Genomic DNA, 27111 nt, shown 5'->3' on the forward strand with positions numbered 1-27111 from the left:
GGAACCAGTAAAGTCTCAAACTGAACAAAAAAGACAATCAGTAGACGCCAACATTGAAATGACAGAGATGTTGGTGTTGGAATTGTCTGACGAAGACTTTGAAGTGGCCATGATAAAATGCTTCAACGAGCAATGGTAAACAAGGCTTAAAGCAAGTAAAAAAATGGAAAGTCTTAGCAAAGGAACAGAAGACATAAAGGAGAACCAAGTGGAAATAATGGAACTTTACAAAACAATAACTGAACTAAAAAGCTCAGTGAATGGTTTACCAGCAGAATGGAGGGGACAGAAAAAAGAATAACTGAACTGGAAGATAGAACAATAAGAATTACATAGATAAAAATAGACTGAAAAAATATGAACAGAGCCTCAAGGACCTATACAACTATAAAAAAGATCTAATAGCCATGTCATCAAAGACCCAGGAAGAGAGGAAAAAGAGGATAGACTTTTTAGTTTTTAATTTTTTAAAATGTTTATTTATGTTTGAGAGAGACAGGCAGAGCATGAGTGGGGAAGGGGCAGAGAGAGAGGGGGACAGAGGATCCAAAGTGGGCTCTGTGTGAACAGCAGAGAACTGGATGCAGGGCTCAAACTCGTGAACTGCGAAATCATGACCTGAGCCAAAGTCGGATGCTTAACCGACTAAGCCACCCAGGCCCCTGAGGATGGAGTTTTTAAAAGCACTTGAAGAAATAATGTGCTGAAAGTTCCCCAATTTGGCAAAAGGCATAAACGTAGAAGGTTTATGAACTCTCAAAAGGGTAAAGTGAAGAAATCTATACCAAAACATATCATGGTTAAACTTTTGACAATTAAAAACATAGAAAAAATCCTGAAAGCAGCCAGAGAAAAATGAAAACTTATCTATAGGGGAAAAAGGATTCAAATGGCAGTAGATTTCTAGTCAGAAACCATGGACGTTAGAAAGATGTACGGCAATATTTTTCAAGTACTGAAATAAAATAACTAGTGACTCAGAATCCTATACCAGTGAAAATATCCTTGATAAATGAAGGAGAAATTAGACATTTCGGATGAAGGAAAACTAAAAGAATTTGTAATGAACAGACCTGTTCTAAAATAATGACTAAGGGGCGCCTGGGTGGCGCAGTCGGTTAAGCTTCCGACTTCAGCCAGGTCACGATCTCGCGGTCCGTGAGTTCGAGCCCCGCGTCAGGCTCTGGGCTGATGGCTCAGAGCCTGGAGCCTGTTTCCGATTCTGTGTCTCCCTCTCTCTCTGCCCCTCCCCCGTTCATGCTCTGTCTCTCTCTGTCCCAAAAATAAATAAACGTTGAAAAAAAAAAATAATGACTAAAGGAAGTTCTCTAAACAGAAAAAAAAACATGATAAAAAAATCTTGGAATACCAGGAAGGAAGAAAGAACCCAGTTAGAAAAAATACGGGAAATACATACCCTTTCTTTCTCCTCTTGAGTTTTCTAAATCGTGGTTTACAGTTGAAGCAAAAATTATTACACTGTGGATGTGGCTCTAAAACATACATAAAGTGTCAATAAGGTTTCTACACTTCACTTAAACGGGTAAAATTATGACCCCAGTAGACTGTAGTAGGTTATGTATATATGCATATATATACACTGTAACACCAAGAACAACCACTAAAAAGCTATACAAAGAGATATACACTAAAGGACACTATGTATAAGTAAAAATGGAATTCTAAAATTCTCAGATAACACACAGGAAGGCAGGAAGAAGTAAACTGACAAACAAAAACTGAGAGAACAAACAGGAGGCAACAAATAAAAGGGACTTAGCCCTAAGATATCAATAATTACACTAAATGTAAGCGATCTAAATACAGTAACTAAAAGAAAGATATTGGCAGAGTAGATTTAAAAACATGACTCAATTATATGCTGCCTATAAGAACCTCACTTCAAAATAAAAACATAGGAGGGTACCTGGTGGCTCAGCTCGTTGAGTGTCTGACTCTTGATCTTGGCTCAGAGGGTCATGATCCCACGGTTTGTGGGTTCAAGCCCTGCATTGGGTCTGTGCTGGCAGTGTGGAGCCTGCTTGGGGTTCTCTCTTTCCCTCTCTCTGACCCCTCCACTGTCTCTCTCTCTCTCTCTAAATAAATAAATAAACTTTAAAAAACCCAAATAATAATATAGGGAGGCTGGAGTAAAAGAATGGAAAAAGACATATCATACAAATATTAATCAATGAAAAGCAGAAGTGGCTATATCATTATTAGATAAAGAAAACTTCAGAGCTAGGCCACTGGGGTGGCTCAGCTGGTTAAGTGACTGACTGTTGATTTCGGCCCAGGTTATGATCTTGTGTTTCATGAGATCAAGCCTTGCATCGGGTTCTGTGCTGATAGCCTGGAGCCTGTTTGGGATTCTCTCTTTGTCCCTCTCTCTGCCCCTCCCCATTTGCGCATGCTCTCTCTCTCTCTCTCTCTCTCTCTCTCTCATTCTCTCAAAATAAACAAATAAATAAATATAAAAGAAAAAAGAAAACTTCCCAGCAAAGAAAATTACCACATACAGAGAAAGTCATTACATAATGACAAAAGAACTAATCCCCCAAAAGACCTAACGGTCTTAAGTGTGTAAGCACTAAACAACAGGGCTGGAAAATATGTGACATAAAAACTGAAAAGAAAGGAATGATAGACAAATTCACAATGACAGTTGATACCTTGAATATTTGTCTCTTAACAATTGATAGAAAACTAGAAAGAAAATCAACCAGGATATAGAAAAACTCAGTAACCTCAGTCAGTGAGACCTAATCAACACTTACAGAACACTCTTCAATATTCTTTTCAAGTGCCCATGGAACATACACCAAGATAGACCATATCCTCAGCCATAAAACAAACCTCAACAAATTTAAAAGAGCTGAAACAATACAAAGCAGATTCTCCAATGTCAATGGAATCAAACTACAAACCAACATAATGCTGAAAGTTCTAGCTAGTGCAATGGCAAGAAAAGGAAATAAAAGGCATACAGGTTGGAAAAGAAGGTGACAATGGTAGTCTACATAGAAATTTCCAAGAAATCCTACAACAAGACAAACAAAACTCCTGGAACTAATAAATGAATCAGCAAAGTTCCAAGATTAAAAGTAAACATAAAAAAATAAATTGTGTTTGTATACCAGCAGCGAACAGGTGCGCACTGAAATTAAAACTATAATACCAGGGCACCTGGGTTAAGTTGCTGAAGTGTCCAACTCTTGATTTTGGCCCAGGTCATGATCTTGGGGTTGTGGGATCGAGCTCCGAGTCGGGCTCTGTACTCACAGCACGGAGCCTGCTTGGGATTCTCTCTCTCCCTTTCTCTCTGCCCCTCCCCTCCTCTCTCTCTCTCAAAATAAATAAATAAACTTTAAAAATAGTAAGTGTTTACAAAGTGAAGTAAAAAGCATAGACATAAAAAATCCTTATTCTTTTATTGTCAGTTTCCGCAGGCACAAAATTTCTATAAACGTTTCTACGTTCTCACTCTCAATGTCTACATATTGTGATGGATTGTAGGCTGGTACCAGTTGAGCTGGAGCAGTGTTGTGTAGCCCTGCCCTGGGGGATGGGAAGCTTAGTAAGCAGGGGTGCAAAATGCTGCATTAATCAGAGTAGTGTGGGCCAGTAGGTTCTCAAAGTGTGGAAAACTGATTCTAGGGAATCCCTGGAACGCTTGAAGGGGACCTGCAAGTTCAAAACTATTTTTGGGGTACCTGGGTGGCTCCGTTGGTTAAGCATCCGACTCCTGCTTTTGGCCCAGGTCATGGTTCGTGGGTTGGAGCCCCACGTTAGGCTCTGTGCTGACAGTGCAGGGCCTGCTTAGGACCCTCTCTCACCCTCTCTGTCCCTCCCCCATGCACGTGTGCATGCACTCTCTCTCTCTCAAAGTAAGTAAATAAACTTTAAAAAACAAAACGATTTTTAGAATCCAACTGAAGTCAAAACTATTTCATAATGGGATGCCTGGGTGGCTCAGTCTGGTAAGCATCTGACTTCGGCTCAGGTCATGATCTCACAGTTGGTGAGTTTGAGCCCCACGTTGGGCTCTGTGCTGACAGCTCAGAGCCAGCAGCCTGCTTTGGATTCTGTGTCTCCTCCTCTGTCTGCCTCTCCCCCATTCACACACACACACACACACACACACACACTCTCTCTCTCTCTCTCTGTCTCTCAAAAATAAATAAACATTAAAAAAAATTAAAAAAAACTATCTCATAATAAACCTAAAACAACTTCTTAATAAAACTGGCACTTAGCATGAATCAAGACAATGGCACCAAAATGACACCGATAGTCACTCTATTCTTCATTGCTACACACTTGCATTAAAAAGGAGAATGCCACCTTCAGTTATAAATGTCCTGATGTGGTAGTAAAAATTATTAATTCTGTTAGATCCTGAGCCTTGACTACAAGTCTTTTTATTTATTTTTTTAATTAAAAAAAATTTTTTTAACATTTATTCATTTTTGAGAGACAGAGTGTGAGTGGGGGAGCAGCAGAGAGAAAGGGAGACCCAGAATCCGAAGCAGGCTCCAGGCTCTGAGCTGTCAGCACAGAGCTAGACACGGGGCTCAAACCCACAGACGGTGAGATCATGACCTGAGCTGAAGTCAGACACTTAACCGACTGAGCCACCCAGGCACCCGTCTTTTTATTATTAATTTGTGTGATCAAAGGGGATGTATGCATTAAGCAGTTCTGCAAACCAAGATATGATGGTTGTCTTGAGAAAATGCAATTGAGTTGCAGGCCCAACATTAAATGGATTTTTCGAAGTGTAAAACGATGCCATTCATCTTACTAAATTTTTGTTTTGGAAAATATGGTAATTTTTAATGACGGAGATTCCTTGAAAGAATGACTGGCCAACTGTGTTTCTTTGGATTTGGGTGTTTGGCTGAAACTTTCTTGAGAATGAATGGAGTGAACCTATCACTCTAAGGAAAGCAACTGATAGTATTCGTTGTAGCCAATAAAGTACATCTCCCAGGAGAAAATTAGAGCCTGAAAAATTTGTATCTGCTACCATGAGCCCGACAGCTTTCCAATTCTTGGAGACGCTTCTGATGAAATTGGTGATATTAACTGATGTGATTTTTAAAAAATGTATAATGTAATGCGCCAACATACGGAAGATCTGCGTAAGTCAGTGAACGAGTATTTTCCGAACGATCTGTGCACAATGTTGCAAAATCATGCAGGTGAAAGATCCATCAAACTGTACAATCGACTGATGTATTTTAATGTAGCAGAGCATGAAAAGTTCATTGATAGGATCTCGTAGTCTACATTGCAAATAACCTTTAGGAAAATAAGCGCTTGTCAAATTTTGGGGTAGTGTCAAAAAAGATTATCCACAATTATCTGAGAACATTATTACAATGTTTTCTTGTTTCAATTCTCTTTTCTTTTTTTTTTTTTTTTTTTACCGTTTATTTATTTTTGAGACAGAGAGAGACAGAGCATGAACGGGGAGGGTCAGAGAGAGAGAGCGAGACACAGAATCCGAAACAGGCTTCAGGCTCTGAGCAGTCAGCACAGAGCCCGACGCGGGGCTTGAACTCACGGACCGCGAGATCATGACCTGAGCCGAAGTCGGCCGCTTAACCGACTGAGCCACCCAGGCACCCCTCAGTTCTCTTTTCAATCACACATCAGTGAAGGCTAGATACTCTTCATCTAACTTCAAACAAAACAACGTATCGCAATAGGTTGAAAGCAGAAGCAGATAAGAGAATCCAGCTGGTTTTTTTTTAAGCCATATGTTAAAAATATTTGCAAAAATATGTAACACAACACCACTCACCACTGAATTTTTTGTTTTGGAGCAAAACATTCTATTTACCTATTTATTTTATTATTTTATTCTTCATATATATTACCATGTGAAGAGTTATTATCATGTTTTACTAGTTTTAAAAACAATGTTTATTTATTTTGAGAGAGAGAGCATGTGTGCATGAGTAGGGGGGAAGGGCAGAGGGAGAAGGAGAGAAAGAACCTCATCACAGAGCCCGACCCGGGGCTCGACCATTAGATCGTGACCTGAGCCGAGATCAAGAGTCAGATGCTTAACCAACTGAGCCACCCAGGTGCCCCCCAAATAGAGAAAGCTTTCAACATTTTCTGTTTTAATTTCTAACATGGTAAACTTTGCTAGTCATAACCCACACAAGCAGATTTCTTTAGGACTGTGAAGTGATCCTGAGATCAAAGTTCAAGAGCACCAGGTCATGAGGTGTGGATGGGATAGCTACAAATAAGGAAGCAGCTTGGAGAAGAGTCATCCCATTCACATTGGGTTGTACTGTAAAGAAAACGGAAACTTCGTTGTGGTAAACCCCTGAGATCTGGAGTTTGTTATGTAACATAGCCTAGTGTCGCCTGCCTGACACACACACTGGGATCTGTGTTTTAGGGATGTCATCTTGGCAGCAGCATAAAGGGTGGGATAGGCGTTGAGGATGAGGATGCAGGATGAAGCCGAAAATGCGGCCATAAATCCTGAAGTTGTTTCAGGGGATCTAGCTCAGGGTCTGAATGAGGCAATGGCAGAGGAGTAGCAGAGAGGAAGGGACGCATATGAGATGTTTCAAAGTTGTGCTTGGTTATCAGTTATAGTATGTAGAGGGAGAAGGGGAGAAGTCTGAAAGAGGCTGGGTTTTGGTCCCTGAGGAAATGGTGAAGTTATTTACGAGATCAGTAACTCAGTATGCCTAACGGAAATTTTGTGTTTCAGAGGGAAATGAATTGATGAGCTCCATTGTATTTTATTTTATTTTATTTTATTTTATTTCATTTCATTTCATTTTATTATTTTATTTTATTTTTTTATTTTTGAGAGAGAGAACACACACGCGTGAGCAGGGCAAGGGCAGAGGGAGAGGGGAACAGAGGATCTGAAGCAGGCTCCACGCTGACAACAGTGAGCCCAACGTGGGGCTCCAACTCACAGACTGTGAGATCATGACCTGAGCCAGAGTTGGACGCTTACCCGACTGAGCCACCCAAGTGCCCCGATGAGCTCCATTTTAAACATTTGAGTGCGAGCGGCCTACGGGCCACCCAGACAGAGATGAGAATAAAAAGTGCTTACACGGCTCTTCCCATGTGCTTCACATTATTTTGGGCACCAATCCTACAAAGTCTTTGAATGCATACAGCCATCTGATGAAGAAGGTACTCATATTATCCCTACTTCATAGAGGAACTGAGGCATGGGAGTGAAGGGGTTTGTCCAAGTGAAGCGGTCACCCAGTGAGTGATAGGTGCATGATTGTGACCCGAGCACTCGGGCTCTTAGACATTATGTTTTGCCATCCCTTGATGCTCAAAAGCCAGTGAATAATCTGAACCCTGGGTCCAAAGAGACGTTAGGTTGTATATTTGTAAATTCCATCAGAAAGTTACTCATCTCAGAAAGGATAATGACTTTCACTCTTTTCCTCTGTCTGGTCGCATTGGGAGGAAACACAGGATTGAGCAAACTCCGCTGAAGTGTCCTGGCCTGACGACCCATCTGAAATTGTAGCAGCTCCTGTTAGAATGTCCAGCTTTACAGCAGAATCCCATGAATCCCAAGTCCGGCTCCCAGAGCCATGCCTTGAAAGCAACCCGGGGAATGTCTGTGAGAGGCCCCGAGGCAGCCACCATGGTTTTCTGAAAAACTGCAAGGATTCGTCTTTGCCCAGCCAGCTTCTGGACTCTGGATGAACAAGTGCCCGTCTTGCCCAGCTCCGGGCGCCATGACTCACATTGCCTGTGAACCGTGTGCCCTGGAATCACTTTGTGTGCTGAGAAATCGCATTCTCACCCATTAGCACCAGCTTCCCATTTCGCATCAGTTCCTGGGTTAACTTGGTACCGATGAGGTGCTCACTTCCCCGTCTACCTCTTCAAGCAGGATGTGACGGGGCGCCTGGGTGGCTCCGTCGGTTAAGGGACTGACTCTTGATTTCAGCCCAGGTCGTGACCTCAGTTCCCGGGTTCAAGCCCTCATCGGGCTCTGTGTGGACAGAGTGGAGCTGGCTTGGGTTTCTCTGTCTCCCTCTCTCTCTTCCCCTCCCTGCTTACATGTGCTCTCTGGTTCTGTCTCAAAAATAAATTAACATTAAAAAAAAAAAAAGATTCTCTCTCTGCCCCCTCCCCTCTTTATGCTCTCTTTCTCCCTCTACGTTAAAGTTATTAAAAACAAAAATTTAAATAGGATTTGAAATCAAACTTATGCTTCTATCAAACCAGAGGGATTTGGCTTTGCCTACTGGGTGCCACCAGCTCCCGGTGTGGATGCCTGACTCTGTGTCTGAGAGGTTTCCAGGTAAGGGAAGAAAAGGGAGCTCTGAGATTCTCGGATTCTGCGTGCAGCACTGAGGCTCCGGCAGGTGGCAGCGAGGGAGGGGCCGGGGGGCCCCTGCCCTATCAGTCTGGGGGAGAACTTCCGGGGAAAGTAGAAAGAATGTCCCCAGGAGTTGAGTGTCACCTCACGTTCCCTCCAACCCATCCTGAAAAGCCTCTGTTAAAGCAAGGATGAAATCTGTGAGATTTGTTTCCAAATGTATCTCAGTAGCCTTGATTTATGGCCCAATTCAGCAGGAGGACAGTTGGCTCCTTTAAAGTAGAGTAAGTGGAAAATGGACAGACGTGAAGGGCCAGGGTGTCTCATTGAAACAAAAGCTTGCTTGCTTTCAGACTCAGATCCATGGGTGCCCCATGTTTCCTATGTCCCAGAACAGTTTTTTGAAATAATTATTTGTACCCCTTATGCCAACTGCCAGGGTGCCTCTAAGACCTGGGGCATGCTGGGTTTGTCTTGCCTTTTGAAATTTAAATAAAATCAGTGGTAGCCTCGTGAACATGCGTTCCAGGAGAAAAGACGTGGCATCCTCTCTTTCTAGAGGCGTGGGCAGGATGGAGGAGCCATGACAGTTGGTGAAGCACCCTGGAATAGCAGAAGTGGGGAGCCGTTACCACCCCTCAGGCCCAAGAGGGAGGGGCAGGGAGGGAGAAGAGTCAACACAGCCTGAAGGGGCCCTAGAAGTAGGAGGGGGCCAGCCACGGGCCCAGGAGCAAATCCCCCACCTCCTCTCCCCTCCTGCTCTGAGTGCTGTCACCTCCCATTGGCTACCTCCATCCAAGAGGCAGAAGGTAAGGGACACCTGGTGATTCAGTCTGGGAGGTTATTACCCCCCCTGCAGAGCAGAGAGCAGTGACGAGTGTGGTATGGAACGGGCACCAATCTCAACCCCATGTACAACAGAAAACCCAGTTTTTCTCAAAGTTCTTGGGAGGATTCCTGCTAGAAACAGGAGAGACGATGACATCTCCATAACCAACAGCCTCCACGTCTTCCAGCTGTTGGATCCAACAAACTTGTGTCGCTGCCATGCACCTTGGCGACACCCAGCTCCGTGTGGTGGCTCAGGGGCCCCAGCTGATGGTACTCTGCCTTCTGGGAGGCTCTAAAGGAAACAGGGAGCCTTCTCGGTTCTGGGGAGATAATTCCGCTTCTGCTTGTCACCGCTTCATCCTAGAAGTGACAAACATGACCTACACTGCTATTTTGTTTAGTCATCTCTTATTTTCTAACGCAGTTCCCTATCCTACTTGAAATTCCTTCCTCTCTCCTGAGAATTTCTTCCCTCTTCCATTGGCTGACTTCACACCATACTCCTGAATCGGACTCTGATTTCCTGACGTCACGTCGGTCTGGAGCTCTCTCCCTGTATCCTGCACCACCACCCTGTCTGTATTTCTCTTCTTGGGAAGGCCACTCTTGCCTTCATATCCTCTGCCTGGCTTTTCTCTAATCTTATGCAGCTCATCTCTGCATACAAAGGAGCCAACACCTTGGTGAGAATCATTAATTTTCAGAAGCTTTTATTTCAGTGACTCCAAAGATAATTGCTAAAAATAGGTGCATTCCTTGCAAGACACAGTTAAAATCAACTCATTTTGTGGTCAGGTTCCCAAAGGCACGAGAGTGTGCCGAGAATACAAGTGTCTCAGCAGCCGTGACAAATGTCCCCCACGAGCGGGCTTGCAGTAAATAATGATTTCTTAGAGCCAGTCTTTGGTGCTCAGAGTTGGGTTCCGATGTCTGGAGATGTCCAGGTGGGCCTAGGTTTTTCCAAGAGAGGAAACTTTATCATCTTCTAACGAACGCAGGAGTGGCGTGGGGAGACGGGTTGCTGGGGACCTCACACCTGGGATTATTGGCATTTCAGAACTCTACAAATAGGTGCTTTGGGTACAAACCCTTCAATGACAGTTGGTAATACCCTTCAGCATCTGGAGGAGACATCCCAGTTAGGATAGGGTCAAGGTCTAAAAGAAACTAGCAACAGGTTTTAAGTAGGCATCGTTTTTATTTTCCTTAGTCGTCACTTTGGCCCACAGAGAAGGTGGCTGTGTAAGCATTTCTGCTTTCTAGTAAGTGAGGGGAGGGGATTTCCGCCCTTGGGCAAGGCTTCGCTTACCTCCTCGTTGGGCATAACAGTGGGCACTCTTACATTCTTCCCCCCTCTCTCTGTCTGGGGTCTTCCTCCCTGCATTTCTGCTCCGCGCCCCCTCCCCCTTCCTCACTTGCACCTGTCTCCTCTCAGGTGTAAGAAGGGTTGCCGTCCCTTTCAGCAGGCAGGCTCTTCTGTACCTGGGGGATATATCTGGATCCTGCTATTCTCGAAGCGCGAATTTGTAAGGGCAGCCGTTGAATGTTCTCTCATCCAGCTGTTTAAGTAAAACCCATTCTACTTTTGCTCCTCTGGCTCCCTGGATCTTTTCATCAAACTGGTTAGAATCCGTATGGGGAGGAAAGGCATGGCGGATGTCCCCGGGTTTCGAACACACGGAGGGTTGGCCGGGAGGTCTTAAAAATCCCACACGAGGACTTGCAGTTGAGGACACGTTCCTGATGGGGCCCCTAAAGGCCACCATCAGCTCTTAGAAGCAGGAGTTTCTAGGAATTGTAAGACTTTATTACGGTGGACATCAGAGGCCTTTAACCTGGGTTCCAGAACCTAATTTTGTAGTTACAGGTGATTTCAGCAGGTGTGGGTCATGTATTTGTGGCATCAGAAACTCACCTGGTGCCCTCAGACACAGGACCTGGGTTAGGAAGAGAAGAAATCCATCCGAGGGGCTCATGAAGACTTTCCCAGGAGCTTTAAAAAAAAAAAAAAAAAAAAGCCAAGATTCTTGCCTTGGTTGGAGATTTTTACATTTTTCTCGGGGTCAGCGGAGATTTTTCTCAGCTACTTTAGGAACTACTGTGTTGGAAAAGGCAAGGCCTCATCTGAACTGGGGGAACTGGAGTCAATCCAGGCTTTTCCTTCATGACAGCGACGAGACAAGATGGCCGGTGTAAGGACTGGGTGTATGTGTTGGGTGCACGGCGCGTGCCCACGATCCACCTCTATTTGAGCTTGGGTGTTGGAGGACAGTCCCCGTGGATGCGGGTGGCATTGTGGCTCAAGTGCTTACTACATAGCTGCACTTCCATACCTCAGTGTGCTTTTCTGAAGGACAACCTGGAGGGGCGGGGAGGTTAGCACACCCCCAGGTGACGCTCGGGGGGGGGGGGGGGGGGGGGGGGAGTCAATGGAGACCCCTGCCTCGTGTCCTTCAGAGGGGCGATTCTGAGATACAGTACTGTTTCTCAAGGGGTCACCAGTCCGAACCGCTCTTTAGTGATGGTGACCCCTTCCCTGCCTCACTCCCGCCGCCCCCTACTGTTGCTTCCTGGTATTACATCCCAAATCAACTGCCGGCACCCAAATCCTCATAGCGTGCTTTTGGGGGAACCCGAATTAAGACACCAAGTGATCCCTCGTGTGTCAAATGTCAACACTGGCACTTGGAAATCCAGCTGATTTCTCTCTCCCCTTATCTTTTTTTTTTTTTTTTTTATTTTGTTATGGGAAGGAGAGCACAAGCAGGGAGAAACAGAGACGGGGAGAGAGAGAGAATCCCAAGCAGGCTCCACGTTGCCAGCGCAGAGCCCCATGCGGGGCTCGAACTCCTGAACCATGAGATCGTGACCTGAGCCGAAATCAAGAGTTGGACGCTTAACCGACCGAGCCCCCACCTCCCCAGGCACCCCCCTCTTCCCTATTTCTCATCCAGAGTTAAGAGAGGGTGAGTGTCTAGTTCAGAGGAAGTAAGAGAAGTAATAAGGTAGCAAGAGATTTTAATGCTACCTTTACAGTAGCTTGAAGAATTAAAAAGTAGGAAAGGCAGAATTTGGGGCAAAAGAACATGACACAGATCATCACTTTTATTTGGATTAGTGCTAGCCACAGCAGTGCTGGGACATTGCCAACCATGGGAATTAGGAAATTTTTAGGTCTTTGCCAGTTGTACAAAGTTAAAAATAATGGTATCATATGTATTGCTTTAATTCACATTTTTTAAAAATAGCAGTGACAGCATTTTTCCTTGTGTGTATTAATCGTTGTCCCCCCCCCCCCGTAAGCTGGATGTTCCACAAATTATTTCACAAATCATTTTGATAGTAGGTATCCAGATCAAGCGCCCCTTTTCACTAATTTAGGAAATGGTACAGTACACAAATGAAAAAATAATTGAATGTTCCTCATAACGGAAGTCTAGCACATTGAAAGAACAATGCATTTTTTTTCCTGTACATTTTTGTTGTGAACATTGAAATGTTTGGTAATACTCCACGCATACAGTTTTTGCAGGGAAATCGGCACCGAGATTGACAGTGCAAATTGGTACGGTGTTTTGAAGGGCACTTAAACAATTTTTATCAAAATTTCAGATTGGCCTATCCACCGTTGTAGCATTTCAAGCCAAAGCATGAGAGACTCTTAAAAGCTGAGAACAAACTGAGGGCTGATGGGGGTGGGAGGGAGGGGAGGGTGGGTGATGGGTATTGAGGAGGGCACCTGTTGGGATGAGCACTGGGTGTTGTATGGAAACCAAATTGACAATAAATTTCATATATTGAGAAAAAAAAGAAAATTTGTCCTGCAAATATGCCTACATGAGGTCCCCAGTATTATGCTTCATCGTGGGCATCTGTGTGCGTGCATGCATGCTAGTCGATGCATGAACAGACTCGCAGAGGTGGAGAATTGATAAAGTCTCTTGGCTCCTTCTTGCATCTAACCCTGGAGCTGCTGCAAAAGACACAGAGAGAGAGTCAGAGATCCTAGAGCGTAACTAAAACTATGCACATCATTTCAAGAGGGAGAAAGTGCTGGAGTGTCAATATGACAGGGTAAAAGGAGGTCTGAGCGTCACAGGTGGCAGAGGCGGGGCAAGAACTTGAGGGCTGACCCGCCGCCCCCCCCTCCCCCGCCCTTTGCGATGGATCCCAGAGCAGGGAAACTGGGGCAGTTGTATCCAGAGCAAGACAGGCCTGGAGTTCTGTGGGGGTCATGGGCGGGTGACAAGGACTGACTGACGCTGGCTGGCCCTGGGACAATCCCAGCAGAGGGTGGCCGAGAGCAGCACCGTCTGCAGCCTAGAATCCGGCCCATTCCCAGAGGAGGAGAAGGACAGGGGTGAAAAAGGGAAGTGACTGCGAGCAAATTGTTACACCTGGAAACCCTCGGCACAACCCTACCGGGAGGAGGACGAACGTGGATCAAGGGTCTTGCCTCCAACCTCATCTGTTCCCCCACCCAGCCTTCATCATCACAGCCAAGCCATCAAATAGTCCCAAAGGAATCTGAGTTCTAGGAAAATACGACACACCAACTTAAACAATCTGTGCCGTAAGAAGCAGAAATAATGGATGCGAATTTGTTAAATTGTTTATTTATGTTTAAATAAAATAAGCCAAGTTGGTTAACATATAGTGTAATAATGGTTTCGGGAGTAGAGTCCAGTGATTCGTCACGTCCATATGACCCCCAGTGTTCATTCCACCAAGGCTGTCCTTAATGCCCCTCACCCATTTACCCATCTCCCCAACCCTCTCCCTTCCAGCAACCCCCAGTTTGTTCTCTGTATTTAAAAGTCTCTTATGGTTTGCCTCGCTCTCTGTTTTTATCTTATTTTTCCTTCCCTTCCCCTATGTTCATCTGTTTTTGTTTCTTATATTCCACATATGAGGGAAATCATATGATATTTATCTTTCTCTGACTTATTTCGCTTGGCATAATACACTCTAGTTCCATCCATGTTGTTGCAAATGGCAAGATTTCAATCTTTTTGATCGCCGAGTAATACTCCACTGTTATACATATATATACCACATCTTCTTTATCCATTCATCAGTCGATGGACATTTAGGCTCTTTCTGTAATTTGGCTATTGTGGATATATATATTTTTTGTTTTAGAGAGAGGTCGAGCATGAGTGGGGGAGGGGGCAGAAGGGGAGAGATAGAGAAAGCGAGAGAGAGAGAGAGAGAGAGAGAGAGAGAATCTCAAGCAGGCTCCACACTCAGCATGGAGCCCGAATCGGGGCTCAATCCCACGGCCCTGGGATCACGACCTGAGCTGAAATCAAGAGTTAAATGCTTATCCAACGGACCCACCCAGGCACCCCCGGGTTCGAATTTCTTAAAGTTAAAACAAGGAAAACGAATATCCAAATCCAAAGATTTTAGGAACAAAAAATAGGAATAAGAAGTTTTGAAGAGCCATTTGGTGACTCTGGGACATGAAAAATATACTGCAAATAAATAAATAAAGGCCACATTGTTTGGGCGTGAAAAACATTGTGAAAAATGAAAGCCACATATATTGTCCAAGGAGAAGTTGGCTGGCATAATGAGTACAGCTGAAGAGCGAATTAGTGAGCTGAAGGATTCAGTCAATGAACCCTCCTGGAAAGCAATTGGGAGGGATAACTCGTTGGAAGAAAAGAGAGTAAAAGTTACGTATTAGAATTGCAGTAGGAGTGTCAGGAGGGGGAAAGAAAGAATAAATGGAGAGGAAGCGGTGATTTGCCAGAACTAAAGTGGGAGATGGAGTTTGGGAGAACGGCGGGGACCTTCAGGGCCCCAGGTCCTGGGCTGTCAGCAAGGGACTCTAATCCAAAGTGGCACTCCAAGCACAGTGGGACTCCTGAGTATAGTCAAGCATGGTAATTTATTATTATTTATTTACAAGAAACAGATTGTCTTTTGACCTTCCTATTCCTGCCGGGCTAGTACTGAGCTATTGTTCAGCACAAAGGAAGAATGCAAAGTGTGTGGCAGTTTCCAACTCGATGCCTCCTGGTCAGATTTTGATGGATCAAAGGATGTAAATGAGCCGCAAGCCCCTTGTTAAGCCCTCTTCCCCTTGATCACCCCCTTCAGACACTGAGCATCAGGGCAGCCGCTGCAGATTTTAACTCTTCTGTTCCTGGTGCAATTTCTTTCTGAAATTCATTTTCTCTTGCACCAACTGCTTCCTATGCTCTCCTCAAATTTGCCACATTGTTTTGGTTTATCACTCTTCCTTCTCTTCTTTTTTTCTTAATTTTTAAATGTTTATTCATTTTTTGAGAGAGAGACAGACAGAACATGAGCGGGGGGGGGGGCAGAGAGAAAGGAGGAGACAGAATCCGAAGCAGGTTCCAGGCTCTGAGCTGTCAGCACAGAGCCCAGCTTGGGGCTCTGACCCATGAACTGCGAGATCATGACCTGAGCCGAAGTCAGACACTTGACCGACTGAGCCACCCAGACGCCCTTCCCTTCTTCTCTTCTTTCTGTATTCTTCTCTTTCATCATTTCTAGTTTCTGCTCTTTTTCACTATTTTCAAAGTTACTCATTGATTCATCCATCAATTCATCTATTCAACAATTACTTTGAGGGGTGCCCAGGAGGCTCAGTCAGTTAAGCGTCATGATCTCATGGTTCATGAGTTCGAGCCCCTCATCGGGCTCTGTGCTGACAGCTCAGGGCCTGGGGCCTGCTTCAGATTCTGGGTGTCCCCCTCTCTCCACCCCTTCCCCCACTCGCACTCCCTCTCTCTCTCTCAAAAAGAAATAAACATTTAAAAAATTTTTAAAAAACAGTTGCTTGGAGCACCCACCATGTTCCAGAAACTATTGAAGTCACTGAGGACACAGTACACAAGACTGAACAAAGGTACCCGAACCCACTCTAGTGAGGAGGACAGATAATAAAGAGTCAACGAACAACAAGAAAAAAGAAAAATCTAGAGACTAGACAAATGCAATGAAGATAATGGCATATATTAGAGAATGATGTGGGGTGGAACAGGAACGCTTTAGATGAGGAGAGGGGTGTCCCAGGGTAAGTCTTTCTGAGGAGGTGACAGTTGAATTGAGGTCTGAATGGCAGGGAGGCGTCAACTCCGTGAGATCTGATGGAAAAACATTTCAGGTAGAAGGAAAGGCATGGGCAAATGCCTTGAGGTCGGAATGGTACATCCTTCAACCTTCGCTTCCTTTTTCTCCTTTCTTCTCTCTAGCAAATTCCAGAATAAATGTTTCCTTCCTAGTAAATTCTGGAATAAATTCCAGAATAAATTAGAGCGTCCTCACGATTTTCATTCCTGTGGCCTGGTTTCTGTTTCCACTGCCTCCCTGAAACAGTTGTCTTGCTTCCCCGAGATTGTTCCCTTGGCCGCCACCAATGTCATCCAAGGTGTGACAGTGATCTGAGAAGAAAGAAGAAGAAACAGAGAGAACGTTAGCCTGTGGGTCTCTTGGTCCAGCAGTTGGATGTCTATAGCTCAGCCTCAGTCTGTTTGGGAGTAGGTCTTTATCAAGGTAGGGAATGCAGGAGAAACCTTAATGAGATATGAAAGCCCTCGTACACCTCTGGACCCTGGACTGGATGCCCGTCTTCTGTATTTCTCTCGCCTCCATTATCACTGTTCCCTCTTTTTGTGACCTGTGTATGCAGCCGTACACAGGTCCTTCTCTTTGATCTTCACAAGACTGCCTGTTCCTCATTATTGAATTATTGGCCCTATATCCTCATCTCCTTTCTGATAGTATTATCCACCCACCTGTCATGGCCTCATCGTGGGTCGAGTGCACCTCCTTGCCTCTTGATCTTACTCTGGCCGTTGGGATGTTAGTGGACAAGACACAGGCGGAGGCTTAGAATGTGCTTGTGTCGTGGGGCTGACTCTTGTGCACTCCTGTCATTACTGTGGGATGCAAATGCCCTGATCATAGTCGAGCTCATCCCAGTGAAGTTCAGCAGACCTGAGTCCAGCCCGGCCTTGATTAGCTAAAAAGCAGCTGCCCCAGTGACATGGGAGCAAGAAATTCACATAAATACAACATAAGTGTAACTCAATAAATATTTGTTGAATAAATGCCTGTGGCTTATAAGTAATTATTCGTTTCTAGATCTGAGTTTTTGGGTTTGGGGGCATTAACGTTTCTGGACGCCGAGAGCCATCTGTGTTCCAGGTTAGTAGTGGACACTTTGATCACTCTTTGGAATGGGTCTGAGGTTTCCTCAGGAGCTTCCTTAGCAGCCTCAGCACCCACATACTGGATAATCAGACAGGGGCCAAGGCAGATTCCCGCTGAATTCCTAAGGATTTCAGAGTTCAGTCCCTTCAGTCCTGATTTTTTACGGTCCTTTTTTTATTGTCACGAATTCTTAAGTGTATTCTGTGCTTTGAATGGCCATCGGCCAGGGCTCTAAGGCTAGACAGTCTCCAAGCTGCCAGGACACGCTGCGGAATGATCCGAGGGTCTGCATGGTGATGAGGACCAATCTGATGCCCACTTATCACGGAGGATGAGATGGAGAGATGCATTCCCATTTACTGCCCGTGAGAGCAGTTGTGTTACCTGATTTATAAGTCCCCAGGGCCTTCCCATTGCGCATTTGAGTGTCTGCGTCAGACTTTCTTTTGTCTGAGCGTCTCCGCTCTGGCCTCGAGGATTTCAAAGAGGAATGGACTCACGCTGACTTTGTTGGGCAGACAAAGCTGTGGGTGATGATTCCAAACTGGGAAGTCTGTATACAGAAAGCTAGGATCTACCCGTGAGAGGTGGCAGTCTGGTGGCTGCTGGAGGACGTGACCCTAAGAAGTGAACACAGGCCGCCTGTTCTCGCACCCCCGAGTTGTCCTAGGGTCACTTCCTCCTTTGGATGAGCACAAGCCCCAGGCTGATCCAATCAGATGTCTTCTTTCTGGAACCTGGAGGAGTGTGGATGACGGGAGATCACTGGACTGTGTTCATCTCCGCGGCGGGGTCCAGAAGAGACCCATCACTGCTTCCTCACGCCCGGAGCGGCTCCAACTCACATTCTCTCTGCTTGTCCAGGTTTTCCTTCAATTTTTGGAACTTCTCCATAAATCCCTCCAATAAATTCCCTTTTTACTAGATCAGCTAGGGCTGATTCTTCACTTGCATGCAAAACATCCTGACAGGTGCTGGCTGTCCCCCATAGGAAGCTGTCAGAAGAAGTGGCCTTTTGCGGGGCTTGAAATGAAGATGGCAAGCTTCAGCCTCTCAGCAGGGTGTCATGCCATGGAATAATCTTGGCTTCAGTTTGCTGAAGACCTCAAGACCCCGCCCTCATTCATGGCTCATGTGTCCGCTAGCCCATTTCCCCCAAATTTACCCTATTTATCTTTAGCTAACCACCAGTCGATCACAATACCAGAGGGTATTGTGTTTGGCTAGACGTATCACATAGTGCGGTATGGCGTGGTGTCATGTGATACAGTGTGGTGTCGTATCAGGAGCACGGCACGGCACGTTACCTAAGGGTATGGGTTTTGGAGCCAGACTCCGCAGGTTCAAATCCCAGCTCTGCCATATACGATCTCAAATGAATTACTAAGTCTCTCTGGGACTCAGTTTCTTTAACTGTAAATGTGAATAATGGTAGTACCTAGGTTATAGGATTGTAGGAAAGATTAAATGAGTTGACAAGGTAACTGGCAGATGGCAAGCCCTGTAAATATTAGCTATTATTATGCCAAAGAGCTACATGCCTCTTAAGGATTATAGGTCCCTGTGCTTTTCGGATTCACAACTGTGGTTCCTTAACCTTGTGAAACGCATGGTTGGCAAGATCGGCTGCTCTCTCTTGGGCTTGACTTGGTGTGTACATTGGAAGGAAGGGAAAAGCACATTTTATAACCCCCTTCATTATGCCAGGTGTCGTGAAAAATGCCTCTTTGAAGATCATAACGACACCCCCAAGAGACAGATATTGTTACTACCATTCTACAGGTCAGAGACTTAGAGCTCAGAGAGGTTAAATAACTTGTCCTAGGTCACTCAGCTAGTAAGACACGGAATTTCCATTCTCCCAGGTCTGTCTCATTCTGTTTCCACTGGGTACATGGCTTCCACAAAGCCCCCAAGGGAGTGACTCCCGCATTTCTCATCACTCGCCATGCTGAATGCACCCCAGAGAAGCAGTAGACCCTTATTCCCACTCTTTTTGCATTGTTACTTTTTTTTGTTTGCTCAGTCTCTGTAGGAGATCAAGGACAACACCGCACAGGGACAGGTTTGGCATCTGACTTGGTGTGCTGATAAAGGAGGGGGTACAGCTTGGTGGTTAAGCCCGTGGGCTCTCCATGGGGTCACTGGGGTCTGAGTCACTGCTGTGTACCTTCCCTGATGTGCATCTTTGGGCGGGTTACACGATCCCTACAAATCCCAGGCTCCTCATCTGGAAAGGAGGGATGGAAATGATCATAGTTAACTCTCAGAGGGTTTGGACATGTTAAGGGAAATACATCTTGGGGGAAAGACAGTTGAAACATTTTTTAAAACTTTGGCAGAGGGTGACTTTCCAATCAAACAAGACTGTAAACCCAGAATACGCAAAGAAAAGACAGACACATGTGACTACATTAAAAAAACAAAACCTGGGGCACCTGGAGCAACTCAGTTGAGTGTCCGACTTTGGCTCACATCATGATCTCACGGTTTGTGAGTTCAAGCCCCACATCGGGCTTGCTGCTGTCAGTGCAGAGCCTGCTTCAGATCCTCTGTCCCCCTCTCACTGCCCCTCCCCTGCTTGCCCTCTCTCAAAAATAAATAAAACGTTAAAAAAATTAAAAAACAAACACCAAATCTGTCAAAAGAACGAAACAAAATCAAAAGCCAAACTTTCCCACATATGATTTTTTTTATAACATGTGTGACAGTAAGAGTATTAATAGCCCTAATAGAGAGCTATTGATACACACAACTTGGATGTATCTCCAAGGCATTATGCTGAGTTAAAGAAGCCAATCTTGTGGAGCCTGGATGGCTCAGTCGGTTGAACGTTCGATTCTTGATTTCAGCTCAGGTTGTGATCATAGGGTTGTGGGATCGAGCCCTGTGTTGGGCTCCACCCTGAGCATGGAGCCTGCTTAAGATTCTCTCTCTCTCTCTCTCTCTCTCTCTGCCCCCACTAATCCTCTCCCTTGCTTGTCCTCTCTCTCTCTCACTCTCTCTAAAAATAAACAAACAAATAAATAAAACGAAGGACATCTTAAAAGTGCACAGGGGAACTTTTGGAGGTGATGGCAACGTTACGTGTTCTTATCGTGGTGGTGGTTGTATGAGTGAATAGATGTATGAAAGACTCCCAAAGGTCAATTCTACTGTGTGATAATTTGCTTAATTATCAAGCAAGCTTCACAAAAACAACAAAAAGAAGTTATAATTCGGTCTATCGGCCTGGAGGGCCGATATACTTAGGGGGAAAAAAGTTGTAAAATCGTGTGTATAATATGCTTCTATTTTTGTAAAAGCACATACCCCGAAGACCTTTTCTACATATGATTCTATGTTTGCATGTTTCTGTGAGTGTGAGAAAGAGGTGGAAAATACACACCAGGCTGCTGGTGGTGGTGGTTATCTGAAGAAGGCAGGACTGGAAGAGGAGCATTAGAAGGTATTTAAAAAAAATTTTTTTTTCTTAATGTTTTTATTTATTTTTGAGAAGAGAGAGACAGAGCATGAGCAGGGAAGGGGCAGAGAGAGAGGGAGACACAGAATTGGAAGCAGGCTCCAGGCTCTAAGCCATCAGCACAGAGCCCGATGCGGGGCTCGAACTCACAGATTGTGAGATCATGACCTGAGCCGAAGTCGGACGCTCAACTGACTGAGCCACCCAGGCGCCCCAAGAAGGTATTTTTTTAATGCTTATTTATTTACTTTGAAAGAGAGAGCACGAGTGAGCAGCGGAGGAGCAGAGAGAGAGAGGAAGAGATAGAATCTCTCCTCCACAGTCAGCAGCATGGAGCCCCGTGCAGGGCTCGAACTCACAAACTGTGAGATCAGGACCCCAGCTGAAACCAAGAGTCAGAGGCTTAACCGACTGAGCCACCCAGGCTCCCCAAGAAGGTATTTCTTTATACGTCTTCGCATTATTTCACTGGCTACATTGAGCAAACACTACATCTTGAATTAAAACCAGAAACTCAAACAGAAACAATAATGGAAAACTGAAGAAACAGAAGGAGGCTAGAAAGAAGGCCAGCAGGGAAGAAGAGAAAGTTGAAACAAGAAGCCAGCTGGCAGAAAAAATGGCCCTGGGGCTTGGTGGTCAGGGTGCCCGGGTGGTGCCAAATTCCCAAATCAGAAATACATGGATGTTGCCGGAATAGTAAACCACCCTGAATCTGGAGCCAGGAACAAGCGATCTATCAGGCGTTAAGACTCGGGCTCATTTCTAGGACCCAGGCCAGCCTCTTTGGTTCCTCTTTGTTTCTTCTTCTGTCCACATGTTTATTCACGCATCCATCCGACGTCCACCTACCGTTGGCTGAATGCCTACTGTGTTTTCAGTTGTTAAAATTTATTTTACTCTGCTCCTCCTCTAGATCATAATAAAATCCAAAGCCACATTCAGATTCTGGAGTGCTTGGCTTTAAAGATGAAAATAGGGAGCACCTGGCTGGCTTAGTCGGTAGAGCATGTGACTCTTGATCTCAGGGTTGTAAGTTTGAGCCCCACGTCGGGGGTGGAGATTACTTAAAAAAAAAAAGTAAAATCTTTAAGAAAAAAAAGATGAGGGGCGCCTGGGTGGCTCAGTCAGTAGAGCATCGAGGTCCTGATCTCAGGGTCATGAGTTTAAGCTCCGCATTGGGCTCCGCGCTGGGCTTGAAGTCCACTTAAAACAATAAATACATAAAGAAACAAAAAAATAAAGATGAAAACATATGGAGACATTGGGATCCGTTCCTCAGCTTTTATTTCTGTGACTCAGCCTCAGGGATCAGCCCTCTCGTGGTAAGTGGCCATGACGGCTCAACCTAGGCGAAACTGGTATCTATTCAGGCTCCCGGGTCTCTGAGATGGGCATCTGGGAGTCTCAGAATACAACGACAGACTTTGCAGTGAGTCGCTCCCATACTTTTGAAGAATCCAGGGCACCTCCTCAACCTTTCCTGATATGATTGATGAGAGAATGTTCCCCACTCTATGATGAGAGTAGACTTCTGGCGCTAGACTCCCTGGGTTCAAATCCCAGCTTCACCATTCATTGACTGTGTGCCCTGGGGCGAGTTTACTAACTTTTCCAGGGGCCTCAGCTTTCTCATCTATAGGCCAAGTGTCAGGCTAAATGTGTTACTAGATAGAAAACACTTGAAACCGTGCCTGCTCATAGTATGCTTCATTGTCAGCATTACAATTATTGTTGTTGATAACTATGTGGTTACAGGGTTGCATTGGTTACAGGAAAAGTCCACTCTATTGTTTTGAATAACAGAAGACACTGCACAATCTGTATAGCAGAATCATATTGAGGCTACAACTATGTGTGTACGTGTGTAGGCATACGTGTCCATGTTTGCATGCACATATGTATGCACACTTGAAAATGCAGAGGGAAGGGGCGCCTGGGTGGCTCAGTCGGTTAAGCATCTGACTTCGGCTCAGGTCATGATCTCACAGTTCGTGGGTTTGAGCCCCACGTCAGGCTCTGGGCCGAAAGCTCAGAGCCTGGAGCCTGCTTCGGATTCTGTGTCTCCCTCTCTCTCTGTTCCTCCCCTGCCTGTGCTCTCTGTGTCTCTCAAGAATAAATAAACGTTAAAAAAAAATTTTTTTTTAAAAGAAAAGAAAATGCATAGGGAAGAAGGTGAGACACCACACTTCAAACCGTGCCCAGTGGTGATCTCGGAAGAGCGGCTTTGGGAGAGGATTAAAAGGGAAGTTTTACTTATTATTTTATATTCTTCTGTATTGTTACAAAATTTACTGTCAGCGTTATTGTTTTGGTAATTTAAAAACAAAAAGAAAATTAAACCAAAGGAATCAATAGACTTTAAAATGGAGGTTAGCCCAACCAGAGAATGTTCTTCCATTGTCTATTACAGAAAACTTACTATTTTTCTGTCATGGGTTGTATGAGAGTCACAAAGATGGCCATAAAATGTAATATTTTTTCTTTAATATGAGAACAATTCCTGGGATTGTTGATCCTAATGCGAAGGTGAGATTTGTCTGATATAGATCCATGGGTCAGTCTAATAAATCACTCTGCTGGTGGCTGCATTAGAAATTCAAAGTCTGGAGGTGCAAATCTCAATGTGTCTACGGCTCCCCAGATACCACTATGTCTTGATCCCTGTTGCCCACAGCCTTGGTGGACTGAGCTCACAGAATTCGGAGCTGGGCATTCCTCTCCGCATGTCTCCTTCTTCTTTAGAGCTGCGCCTCCCTCTTAGTCTAAATGAGGTGCCTGGAGTTAACTTGCTGCAGTGGAGAATGCAATCAGAGGTTTGCTTTTGTCTCGTTGGAAAAGCAAAATGATATAGAAGGCTGGGGTCAGTTCCGGTGATGGCGGGCAGACTCTCAGGCAAGACCTCAAAGTGACAGAAACTATTTTATCCACTCCCCTGGAATGAGGTCCCTTTAGACACGGGCTCACATTGTCTAGACACACAGACTAATTTACAAACCAAATTTGTAGTGTTACCATGCAAGCGGGTAAAGCATTGCAATGGGTCAGGATTTTCAGGTCTCATCCTTAGGATGCTCTCCCAACCAATAAGGTAATTGGAAAATCGACAAGATATTGAATGCATGCTTGGTGGATGGTTAATCTGGGAACGGTGCGACCTGAGAATGAGACAGCCTCAGGGTCAGATCAGAGTTCCACCATGCACTCTGTGGCCAGATGCATGTTGCTATCACTCCCCAAAACTCGGTTTTGTCATCTGGATGAAGAAGATAATAGTATTGCTTTAGACGGAACCCCTGGAAACAGACTCTGAGATGGAGAGTTCCGAGCACAGGTTTCCTGGAAGATACACTTGCAAGAAAGTGAGAACCGCAAGACTGGGCAGGGCGTAAACGGGATGTGGCTGCAAATGGGGGCTGGAATTTGGACAGGAACTCTATCTGGGACAGCCCTTCAGAGTCCTTGCAAACTGAGAGAAAGGCTGAGCCTTTGAACTCTTGAGCCAATCCGTCATTGGCCATATGCCATCCCCTGAGAGGGTGTATAACCTTGGGCAGCGTAGCTCCCCATAACCGAGGGCAATCTCCAAGGAGGGGCAGAGCTGTGAGCCTCCAGCAGCCTGCATGCCCAGCAGGGCTACACTGGCTTTGAGGCGGGGGTCTTGGTGTTGCTTCCCGGGATCCACTGCACGTCCATATTCCAGGTTTGGGCAGGGGACTAGAAAGCACGTAGCATTTCTTCTATCTATCCCTCTTGAGAAATATTTCTCAATGACTTTGGAAGAGTATGGGGATGGTTTTCCTCTTCTGTCCTTTATTGGACCTTCCTGGTAGCCAAAACCCCCGCACCCACTGGAAATCTCTCTTTGCCTTGCGCAGTGCAAAATGAACACTAACAAAGCCTTCACCTCGGCTTTGCTTTATCTGTCACTACAGGACCCATAGCCTCTTGACAGGTAGGTAATCAGGAGAGGGTCTGCTCATATAGCACTTACATACTGCCATTTTTTCTCACATTTTTTTCTGGCTGGAGATTTTGGAGACTCTTTCGTATCCCGAGCAGTGTTTTGGTTTTGGTTTTGTTTAGTGGTTTTATTTATTTTTGAGAGAGAGAGGCACAGAGTGTGAGTGGGGGAGGGGCAGAGAGAGAGGGAGACACAGAATCTGAAGCAGGATCCAAGCTCTGATCTGTCAGCACAGACCTCGATGCGGGGCTTGAACTCATGGATGGTGAGATCATGACCTGAGCTGCAGTTGGACGCTTAACTGACTGAGCCACCCAGGAGCCCCTCCTTTTGTTTTTCAGTTTATTTATTTATTTTGAGAGGGAGCGAGAGGGAGCGGGCTTGAGCAGGGGCGGGGCAGAGAGAGAGAGGGAGAGAGAGAATCCCAAGCAAGCTCCACCCTGTCAGCACAGAGCCCGACTTGGGGCTCAAACTCATGAACTGTGGGACCATGACCTGGGCCGAAACCGAGAGTTGGACGCTTCACCGACTGAGCCATCCCGATGCCCCTCCTGGGCAGTATATTCTATGAAGTATTGCTCAGGTCATCGAGGTTGGACGTTGTTTTTTTTTTTATTGACTTCAGAAGCAGAAGGTCACGTTTTCTTGACTTTGAACTCAAACTTTCAGGGAAGGAGCCTCTAATACTACACTTGATCTTAGCCAAAAGGCCGAGAAGCGATGGGAAGGAGCCTCTCAGAAGTCATGTATCCTTACTATCCAGACGACATGTGCTCAGGAGGATTTTCTCTTTTGGTTTCTTGTTTGGTTTTGTGTTTTCTCTCTTCTGATACTACCAAGCGGTGTCCAGAACAGGGAAGGCTGAGGCAGACTGGAAAAAGAGGTAAGAGGGGACCGAAGATTATGGCAATAGTTTTGGGCAGGTAGGATCATCTGGGAGAGGGATAAAAGACTTCAGGATATCGAAAAAATCAGTGCCCGGATCTCTGAGCAAAGTGGCTGAAGCAGAAATCATCAGAAGAGCCAAAGATTTTAATTGAAGGAAGTCATGTAGTGATTAAGATTCTGTTAGTTGAAAAGTAATTAAACCAACTCAAGACAGCTTAGGGAAGAAGATTTCTTTTTAAGAATGCAGTGGTGTTTTACAAAACCCAAGGGCAAGGATGCAGCCCACCTCAGGGAACACAAGCAGACTCTTTGACTCACTTCTGTTTCTCTCTGTATATATGCTCTCTGGCACTTTTGAAAATATGTCCTCAAATTCTTTGGCGATTCCTTCCTCCAGTTGGGAGTCTAATTCCCCTCTCACTGAGCACGGGCTGCACTTCCTGTCTCACTCTTAATGAATAAAATGTGGCAGAATGAGGGTTTGTGACCTCTGAAACCGGGGCATAAAGGGTGCTGTGGCTTCCTCCCTACTCTCTTTCTTGGATCACTTGTTCTGGGGAAGCCATGTCACGAGGACACTCACATTGCCCTGCGGAGAGGTCCATGTGGTGAGGCACTCATGCCTCCTGCCAATATCCGTGTGAGGAAGCCATCTTGGAAGTGGATTCTTCAGCCCCGACCAAACGTTCAGATGCTACAGGCTCAGCCAGCATCCTGACTGCAACCTTGCAAGAGAGCCTGGGCCACAACCATACAGCCAAGCCCCTTCTGAATTCTTGATCCCCAGAAACTGTGAGATAACGTGTTTACTGTTTAATTCACTAAGTTTTGGGGGCTAGTATTTTACACAGCAACTGGGGCGCCTGGGTGGCTCTGTTGGTTAAGCATCTGACTTTGGCTCAGGTCATGATCTCATGGTTCGTGGGTTCATGCCCTGCGTTGAGCTTTGTGCTGACAGCTCAGAGCCTGGAGCCTGCTTCGGCTTCTGTGTCTCCCTCTCTCTCTGCCCCTGCCCTGCTTGTGCTTTGTCTCTCTCTGTCTCTCACAAATAAATAAATGTTTCAATTAAAAAAATGTTGTCTGTAACAATAGGTAATAAATATAGGACTAGAAATAATCCCTGCCAATATTCTCCTCATTTAGAGAGCAGTCATCAGAGAGAAGAGTCTTAGTCTCATTTCCAAAAGGAAAGATCTTGATTGACACAGTTAGATCAAGTGCTCAGATGTGAAGCAATAAATTGTGGCTAAGACGGGGGCAGCCTCATTTACAGGGGGACTTTTATTATAATCATGTGAAAATGTGAGGTAATTTGGTAAGGAGTACCTAGAAGACACCAAAGCAAATTCCCCAATGGAACAGGACTTTATTTCTTTGGTCACCAGAGCATCTCCTAAGGCAGATGAAGCTTACCTCAGTTGTAATACAGTGATTCGA

The 27111-nt window shown here is 45.3% G+C and overlaps 1 long non-coding RNA gene and 1 pseudogene across 2 annotated transcripts in view; one reads left to right on the forward strand and one right to left on the reverse strand.

The window, feature by feature from the left end:
• The window catches only part of LOC121022458 (uncharacterized), a 131988-nt gene that overhangs the window by 79302 nt on the left and 25575 nt on the right, over positions 1-27111 (forward strand). The window lies entirely within an intron of this gene.
• On the reverse strand, positions 25416-25508 carry LOC121022514 (uncharacterized; annotated as a pseudogene).

The sequence above is a fragment of the Herpailurus yagouaroundi genome, unplaced genomic scaffold (assembly GCF_014898765.1).
Source record: "Herpailurus yagouaroundi ecotype Mexico unplaced genomic scaffold, PumYag 410, whole genome shotgun sequence".
Lineage (NCBI taxonomy): Eukaryota > Metazoa > Chordata > Mammalia > Carnivora > Felidae > Herpailurus > Herpailurus yagouaroundi.